General features: G+C 38.1%; 1 protein-coding gene and 1 pseudogene across 1 annotated transcript in view; both read left to right on the top strand.

The window, feature by feature from the left end:
* The first annotated feature begins 1,581 nt into the window (after positions 1-1,581).
* Positions 1,582-8,551, top strand: part of Golm2 (golgi membrane protein 2) — a 117,770-nt gene continuing 110,800 nt past the window's right edge. The window contains exon 1 of the mRNA XM_010624863.3: positions 1,582-1,632. The gene's annotated coding sequence lies outside the window, so the exon portion shown is untranslated. The remainder of the gene's footprint in view (positions 1,633-8,551) is intronic.
* Positions 2,926-4,074, top strand: LOC104862792 (annotated as a pseudogene).

Genomic DNA, 8,551 nt, shown 5'->3' with positions numbered 1-8,551 from the left:
GTCCCAAGCAGGGGCAGAGGAGGCCTGGTTGAGTCCCAGACTCAACCTAGCAAACCCAGTGGTTTGTGGTGGAGGAAGGAGGGCCCGGTACCTGGCCACATCCAAGGTGGATGTCGTCATGGGGGTCTGGGACCCTGGGATCTCCCATTACCAAAAGACGCCTCAGAATGGGAGGACTTACCCAGTATCTGGTGTAGGCCTGGAGATAGGTGGATCCGTGTTGGCTGTGAGACTGGTGCCAAGGAAGGTGGTTGCAGACATTGGGTGGGGGCTGAGTTGGAGTGTCTTGGTATCCGGGGTTTCAGGTCCCCGGGTATTTTAACCTGTGGGCGGGCCTGGCAATCCCGGATCCCACTTCTGACACCAGTGAAAGGGAATAGTGATGCTCAACAACTAGGCCACACACACCGAGAGGTCCGACTGGAGATTTTATTCAGGAGGGCAGAAGAGGAAGAGAGAAGAGCAGAACAGAGGGGGCGGGGAGGGAGAGGGAGAGAGAGGGAGGGAGAGAGGAAGTGTTGGCTCATTTATTAGGGCCGAGAGCCAATGACTTCCCTATTAGGGTGGGACAGGCTATTGTTATCCTACCACAAGCCATGTTGCTCTTTGAAATTTGCACCTTGCAGAAGCTCTAAGTGTCAGTTCTGTATGCTGATGTGATCTTAGGGAAAAGGAAACTTAACACAGGGGTTTGAGGGTAGAAGAACCTGGAAATTCAGCCCAAAATGGCAGTGACACAAAATACTTTAACATGATCAATTCCCTAACAGTGAGACCTCTATAAACTGTTTTTTGCTATACATACTTAGGATGAAATTTCATTTATAAGTTAGGCATCATAAGATATTAGCAGTAATTACTAGTAAAATAATTATAATCTGTTGTGAGTTAGATCTAAAATATCCTTTTAGAGTCTCATGTATTTGAAAGGTGATTGGATTTTGGGAACACTGAAGAGACCAGTCCCTGGGGGCATGACGTGGAAGAGTGCAGTCTTCATCTCCTCTTTCTCCACTTCCTGGCTGCCATGCGTCAAGTAGCTGTCCTGTGTCATACCTTTTCACCATGTTGTTTCTATCTTGGAGGCAAATGATCTTGGGCCAAATTTGAAAACTGCAAGCCAAAACAAACTTCTCCTTCTTTAAATTATGGATGTCAGGTATTGTGTCCCAGTCACACAAAAGCTGACTAATACACAGCCACATGCTGTAAAGAAAAATTTGTGTGTGTGTGTTTGGGAACTCATTCCCTGCACATGCTACACAGTGCTGTACCATTGAATTATACCCCAAGCCCTATAATAAAAGCTATGCTGAATGTATTGTCAGCCTCTCTGTTTCTCACTCTCACTTTTTCCCTATCTGCCTCTCTTCCCCCTTTGTCTTCTTTTCCTTCCTCCCAAAATATCTTACTTTACTGTGCTTACCTTCTTGTGATGATATGAGATGATACAGTGCCTTCACAATGAGGTGAAGTGAGGTGAATGACATCGGCATTGTGATGTGTTAGGCTACAAGCTATTCTGTAAGGTTTACAAGCACTGAAATACTGTGACAATCAGTCTTAACACCCTGACTGCTCCTGAGTAGTGGTCAGGTAGTGTATACAGTGTGGATATGCTGTATGTCTCAGGTAGGATGGAGTGGGACCTGTGAGTTTCATCGCACTTAGAATGACACATAATTTAAAACTTATGAATTATTTACTTCTGGAATTTTTCATTTGCTATTCTTGACTGAGGTTGACTATGGGTAACTGAAACTATGGAAAGTGAAATTGTGGATAATTGTAAATACTGTTGAGTGAATGACCATATTTAGACATTTATGTTGGACTTATGTTTTCTTATCTTCAAAAATATATATTGTGAACCTCGTCTATAAAAATTTAATAGAGGGACCTGAGAGTGTAGCTCAGTGGTAGAGCACTTGTCTAGCACACATGTGGCTCTGGGTTCAATCCCCAGCAACTCACATATACAATCTAGTCAGAGGGGAGGAGGGGATTGGGAGTTTGTTCAAGGTTCAAAGTTACCATTAAATAGAAGGAATAAATTTTGGTGTTCTGCCAAGATTGTGGATATTCTAATTACTCTGATCATTGTACAACATATACAGCATGTATTGAAAATCATAATATATCCTCTAAATTTGCACAAGTATTATGTATTAATTAAATAAAAATACAGTCTGCTGTAAACACACATTTGGCACTGTGCAGTAGGTGTGGACTTGGTAAATATTTGAAGATTGATGTAGCAGTTTGTACTGGTTCTTGAACCAAAGCGTGCATTAACATGTGCTATGGCTATCGAAGCTAAAGTATTATCCAGGTATCTGATTATACTGCCTTTTCTGGAAGATATGATCAAAGTGTTCTGAAATAAACTACCTATTATCAGTTCTAGAATTTTTAGAATATATCTTCTTTCCTTTTTTTTTTTTGAAGTGGGGCCTCACTGTTGCCTCAAACTGCTGTACTCAAGTGATCCTCCTGCCTAGTCTTCCAGGTAATAGACTACAGATACATGCCACCACATCTGGCTTTAGAATATATCTCTTCTTTGAACCTTATGATGGAGGATCTAGAATAATATTGTATCTATTTAGAGACTCAGAAATACTTTTCAGAGCCACGAATGGTAGCACAGGCCTATAATCCTTTCTGTACCTGAGGCTGAAGCAGGAAAATCACGTTTGAGATCTGGTCAATTTAGCGAGACCTGTCTCTAATAAAAAATAAAAAGTACTGGGGATGTAGCTTAGTGGTTGAGTACCCTGCATGCGATCCCCAATACCACAAAGAAAAAATATTCTGCATCAGTTTAGTATTTGAATAAAGAGAAGAAAACTTGGGGAGTAGTTCCATGGGCTACAGTGAAAAAAAACGTTGTCTTTTATATCATCAGGAATGTGTTTCGTAAACTGAAAATGATCATATATTCTTAGGAGATAGAGGAGCAAACGTGGCAGCACATAGGTGATTTTGATTGTGTCTCTATGAACATTGTGGTGGGCTTGGCCCAGATGCTTATTTACAAGATTCCCTAGGCTTCTGCCCAAAGGGAAAAGGAGGTGAGATGTTACCTGAAAAGGTTAGTCAGCTGATGCAGTGGACTGATAAAAGACCTGTTATGGACATAAGTTCTGAGACTTTAGTAAAGCCCCACTGAGAAATTGCTGTCATCAGTTGTGTTCACTGCTCTCTCTTCCCTGGACACTGTTGTTTGCAAGCAAGCTGATGAAGAATTTCAGATCCTGGCAAACTCTTGGCAGTATCACAGAGTATTTACCAACTGAATTTTTTTTTTAAACCACAGTGAATTTTGATGAAGGCTCTGATATATTTCCAATGCTAAACATGAGATCAACTTAAACTTTCATCAACCTTTCTGCAAAAAGGAAACCCAGACAAGATGATACATGAGTTGCAGCTGTGGGGTTTTTCAGCAGAGCAGATTGCCTGGTAGATCACAGATAGAACTGATGTCAATGTTAGAGTCATTAGGCCTCCAAATATTTCCAATGCTAAACATGAGATCAACTTAAACTTTCATCAACCTTTCTGCAAAAAGGAAACCCAGACAAGATGATACATGAGTTGCAGCTGTGGGGTTTTTCAGCAGAGCAGATTGCCTGGTAGATCACAGATAGAACTGATGTCAATGTTAGAGTCATTAGGCCTCCAAATTATGCTGGTCCTCCTATGTTGGGATTGCTTTTGGCAGTTATTGATGGACTTGTCTGTCAGTAAATAAGCAATATGGAAATTCTCTTTAATAAAACTGGATGGGCTTTTTGCAGCTCTGTGTTTTGTTCTTGCCGTGATATCTGGTAGGATGGGACCATGTGAGGACCACCACGTGCTCATGAGAATCCCCACTCAGGATATGTGACTATATTCATGAAAGCAGTCTGGCCCAATTTGTAACTGAAACACACATTATTCTTCTGTTCAGTGGTGGAATTACATTAGAGATGATGATTTTATGTGAAGCTGCTCCCTGACATGGATACTGGAAAGTGAAAGATGATGTGTGTGGCTGGCACTAGACTTGTATTATTCTTCAGTTGAATGCTGTTTTCAGATTTAAATATACATCTAGCTTTCTGATACATTAAAAAGGACTCCAGAGATATGTAGACTTTGGTAATGGAAATTGAAAATCAAGAAATCAGTGCATATTTGAAAAGAAAAATGCAATTTGTATATTTTGTATTACCTCTTCTCTTCAAGTAACTTAAATAAGTAACCATTTGACCAAAGAAGATATTTAGTATCTTAAGCAATTTCTTGTCAAAATCACAAAATATTTAGAAATTCCTCTTAAACTTCCCTTCCCAGTGAATTTAATAGAACATTTAATTTTGTAGAACTAATTACATTGTAAAAATTTAAAACTATTACTTCATTTTAATTAGAACAAGCTCACTACTATTTTAATTAACTTTTGATTATCTGATTTTATATTTTTTTCAGAAGTGAAGAATTACATTCTGACCAGGTTATAGCCACGCTACAGATAACTACATCAGGAACCCATTTTTAGCTTTTTTATCATTGCATGGGTATATATTTTTTCAGTTTTTTTCCTTTTGAACTGAGAAATTTTATGTGCTATATGGTCTTCTGAAACTACAACATCATTCTTTCAGAGTACAGTTCTAGCCTTTAGAAGGGATAGTCAATCTTGTTCCTGCATCTTTACTACTGAAATATAGTACTAGCTATATGCTTCTTAATAGCTGTAGACTATTTTTTTAAAAATCTAAAGGCCAGGTGTGGTGGCAGATACCTGTAATACAGTGCTTGGGAGGCTGAGGGAGGCAGATCATTTCAAATTCCAGGCCAGTCTGGGCTCACATAGTGAGTTCAAGTCCAGCCTGAACTGTATAGTGAGTCCCTCCTCTAAAAAATAAAAACCCAAATAAATAAAAATCTAAATACAGGATTATGATTTTGGCATGTGTGTAGTGGTAACTACCTTTTATTTGGAAAAATTTCAGATTCATCCTATCAGTTTTCTTTTAAAGTGGACTATTTCTAATAATAATATAGCTTATTGCTAAAAATCTAAAAATATAAATTGTCTAAAATCTCTGAAAGTTAGAGCCTCATTATTTCCTTTTTATCTGATAGAAAAATAGGCTCATTTGTGATAGAGAAATAGTATCATTTGTCACTTAGAATAGGAAAAGAAAATCATGAAATACTGAGTTGTAATCTGTGTATAGAAATTGTTTCTTTAAACCTATTCTGGTTTTGTTATCATTTTAGCCTTTATGGTCTCCTGTTAAGTAGAGAAACAAAGCCAGTGCTGTGGCATGCACCTGTCCCAGCTACTGGGGTGAAGGGGGCTAAGAGAAGAGGAATTTTGTTTTGCTTGTGGTTTGGTTTGATATTTTTGGGTCAGAGTCTTGCTCTATAGTCAAGACTAGTTGTAAACTTGCTGAGTAGCCCAGGTGACTTTGAACTGTCATCCTGCTACCTCAGCCTTCTCAGTGCCAGGACTGCAGGCATTGACCACTACACCCACAAAGGATCTCTTGAGTCCTGGAATTTGAGGTCAACCTGGGCAACACAGTGAGGACCCCACCCCCATCTCATATAAATAGAGGAACAGTAAAACTTTGAAAAGGTTTCATTTGAATTTTGTTCTTTGTTTCTTGACAGTGGAAATAACCATACATGCTAGCCAAAGTTTTGTGAGGAATGTTTTCATTTTTATCATTAAATCTAACTGAAGAGTAGCGTAAACTGACACTATGGTGGAACTATGAGAATTGTAGTTGTGAAAAAAATTAAAGAAATCTTAGAAGTACAGGTATTGTATTAAAAGGATATTGGCTGGGTGTGGTGGCGCATGCCTATAATCCCAGCACTCAGGAGGCTGAGGCAGGAGGATCACTGGGAGTTCGAGACCAGCCTGGGCTACGCAGTGAGCTCCAGGTCAGTCTCAACTAAATAGTGAGACCCTGTCTCAAAAAACCAAACCAAAAAAAAAAAAAAAAAGAAAGATATTGTAACTGCCTCCTGCTATTTCCTATCTAATAATATTCGTATGTGGTATAGAAGTTTCATATAATAGAAATTTATGGAAGGAGATTGATACTACTACTATCCAAACTGGGTTGGCATCTCACAAAGTCAAAGAATGAAGTCATGGACATTGGAGTGTTGATTGAAAATGTAAGAGAGATAGCTCCCAATAGTTTGGAAGGGGCCCAAAAGGGTTGTCAAGTGTGCTCCTTGAGTAGGATCTTTTATTTGTAGTTGGCCAGGTCTCTGGCAATATCAGGTTAAGGTGGGCTAGGCCCATAGAATTTGGGTATGGACTGTCCACACTAAACATGGCCTGGACAGAGACAGAGCATGCAGTAGCCCTGCACAATCATTGTATTTTTTGGCCAGTTAGGAATCTTGCTATGTAATTGGGGATACCAAAGTAAAAAGGAGAAAGGGGGTTGGTTTACAGTGGTCACTTTCCCATATTTGTTTATCATGTGCCTACCTGTGCTTGTACTGTTTTCCTCATAAAGCTGACCAGCCCAACTCCATCTTAGACTCTGTCCCTTACTAGCTGCCCAGTTATGAGCTAATTAACTACTGCTTACAGTATAATTGCCTCAGAAGAAGTATTGTAGGTGGATTTTTGTTCCTATTTTTGTTAGTAGTTTTGGTGGATAGACAGGTACATTTGGCCTTTTACTCTTTTTTTTTTCTTTTTATTGAGTTTATTGGTACAATCTAGGTATACAATACAGTTACATTCATCATTGGGATTCTGTGCCTTTACATAATAGGTCTTGATTCTCATTTTTTCCCTTTGTCCCTGTCCTCCCTTCACCCCCTCCTCCCCTCCCCATTTACAAACACTTTATTTCCATTTTTTCAGTTTCTCATATTTTTTTTTCCTCTCCCTTATTACCTGTCCCCCACCCTTCCCACTTTCCCTACACCTTTAGCCCTTTACTTCCTATTTCACATTATTAATTATCTCATTAGGATCCTGTGTACTATTATAGTTTTTCACACCAAAGAAACTATTCAGTATTTCAGTTAAAGAAATCTCTGTATGAACATTAAAAATAGGGAATCCTAAAATAAAACTAAAAAGGAAAGTAAAAGAGAAAAGGCAATGATGTAACATTAAAATAATCCTTAATTCTGAAGATGAAAATGGTCCCTGAACATATTTAAATTGCTTCTTGCTCTTATAGTCTTATCTTATTCTTTTTTTCATTATTTAGAGAATATTAGTTTCTGTAGTCAAACCCACATAGATATGACCTTACATATTTAGTACGATGTGTTACCCCTGTACACATGGAAAAAAAAAAATTAACATTTCTAGACCAATATGGTTGTCCATTTCTGTACAATGCCAAGTTAACACAGTAAATTGGGATGACTTTTTCCAAAGTTGGCAGCACCGTTAAAGTTTCCCAAAATTCAATTTATATATATATATATATATATAAAGACTAATAATAGTATGTTATGCATCGATAGCAGCAACAGCTTTTCCGGGTTCTGCAGTCATCTGAACAAAATTATAGACATTCAGCACATTCCATTAAAAAAAAAACAAAAAAAACAAAGAAAAGAATAATATCCAGAAAACAGCAAAGTTCTGTTGCTGTTGTGGTACCTGGCACCATTTTTTTTATTAGCATCTTAATCATCATCTGGAAAGAGAACATTCTAGAGTAATATTACTAAATGTAGCTCTGATAAAGCACAGTCCCTACTATGTATCATAAAGCAGGTATAAGATATTTTACATTCATAGAGGTATGGTACAGTACCATCCTACATCAGTAATACTAGAATCCGTTTTGGTTTGAAATTTACTTTGCAAATAAGATTGCTACCCCTGTTTTTTTCTGGGCTCCTGTCACATGGAGAATTGTTTTCTATCTTTTCACTTTCAGTCTATGGGCTTCTTTTTGCACTAGGTGTGTTTCTTTTATACAACATATTGTTGGATTTTGCTACTTATTCCATTTTGCGTCTATTTCTCTTGATTGGTGAGTTGAGGCCATTGACATTGCTGGTTATAACTGATATGTACTGACTTATTATTGACACGTTATTGGCCTTTTGTTGACTCTTTTTACTTTTTCACCTCCTTTTAATTTCTTGCCTTGCCTATTTGACTTGCTCTGTTGGGCCTCATGGTGTTGATACCTTCATTGTCTTTTTCTAGGATCTTGTTTAGAATTACTTGTAGTGCTGGTTTGATATTCATGTAGTTTCTCAGGTGTTCTTTGTCGTGGAAGTGTCTTATTTCCCCATCCATTTTGAAAGAGAGTTTTGCAGGATACATCAGTCTAGGTTGGAGGTTGTTCTCTTTTAGTACTTGAAATATCTCGTTCCAAGCTCTCCTTGCCCCACGGATTTGTGTTGAAAAGTCTGCTTTGATTCTGATGGGCTTTCCTTTGTATGTGATTTGTTTCTTTTCTCTTACTGCTTGTAGTATTTTGTTCTTCTGTTGGGTTTCTGGGATCTTGATTATTATATGTCTAGGTGTAGATTTTTTTTTGTTGTA

This window comes from Fukomys damarensis, unplaced genomic scaffold (genome assembly GCF_012274545.1).
Source record: "Fukomys damarensis isolate Sample0158 unplaced genomic scaffold, DMR_v1.0_HiC HiC_scaffold_17, whole genome shotgun sequence".
NCBI lineage: Eukaryota > Metazoa > Chordata > Mammalia > Rodentia > Bathyergidae > Fukomys > Fukomys damarensis.
This window is presented reverse-complemented; position numbering and strand designations above follow the sequence as displayed.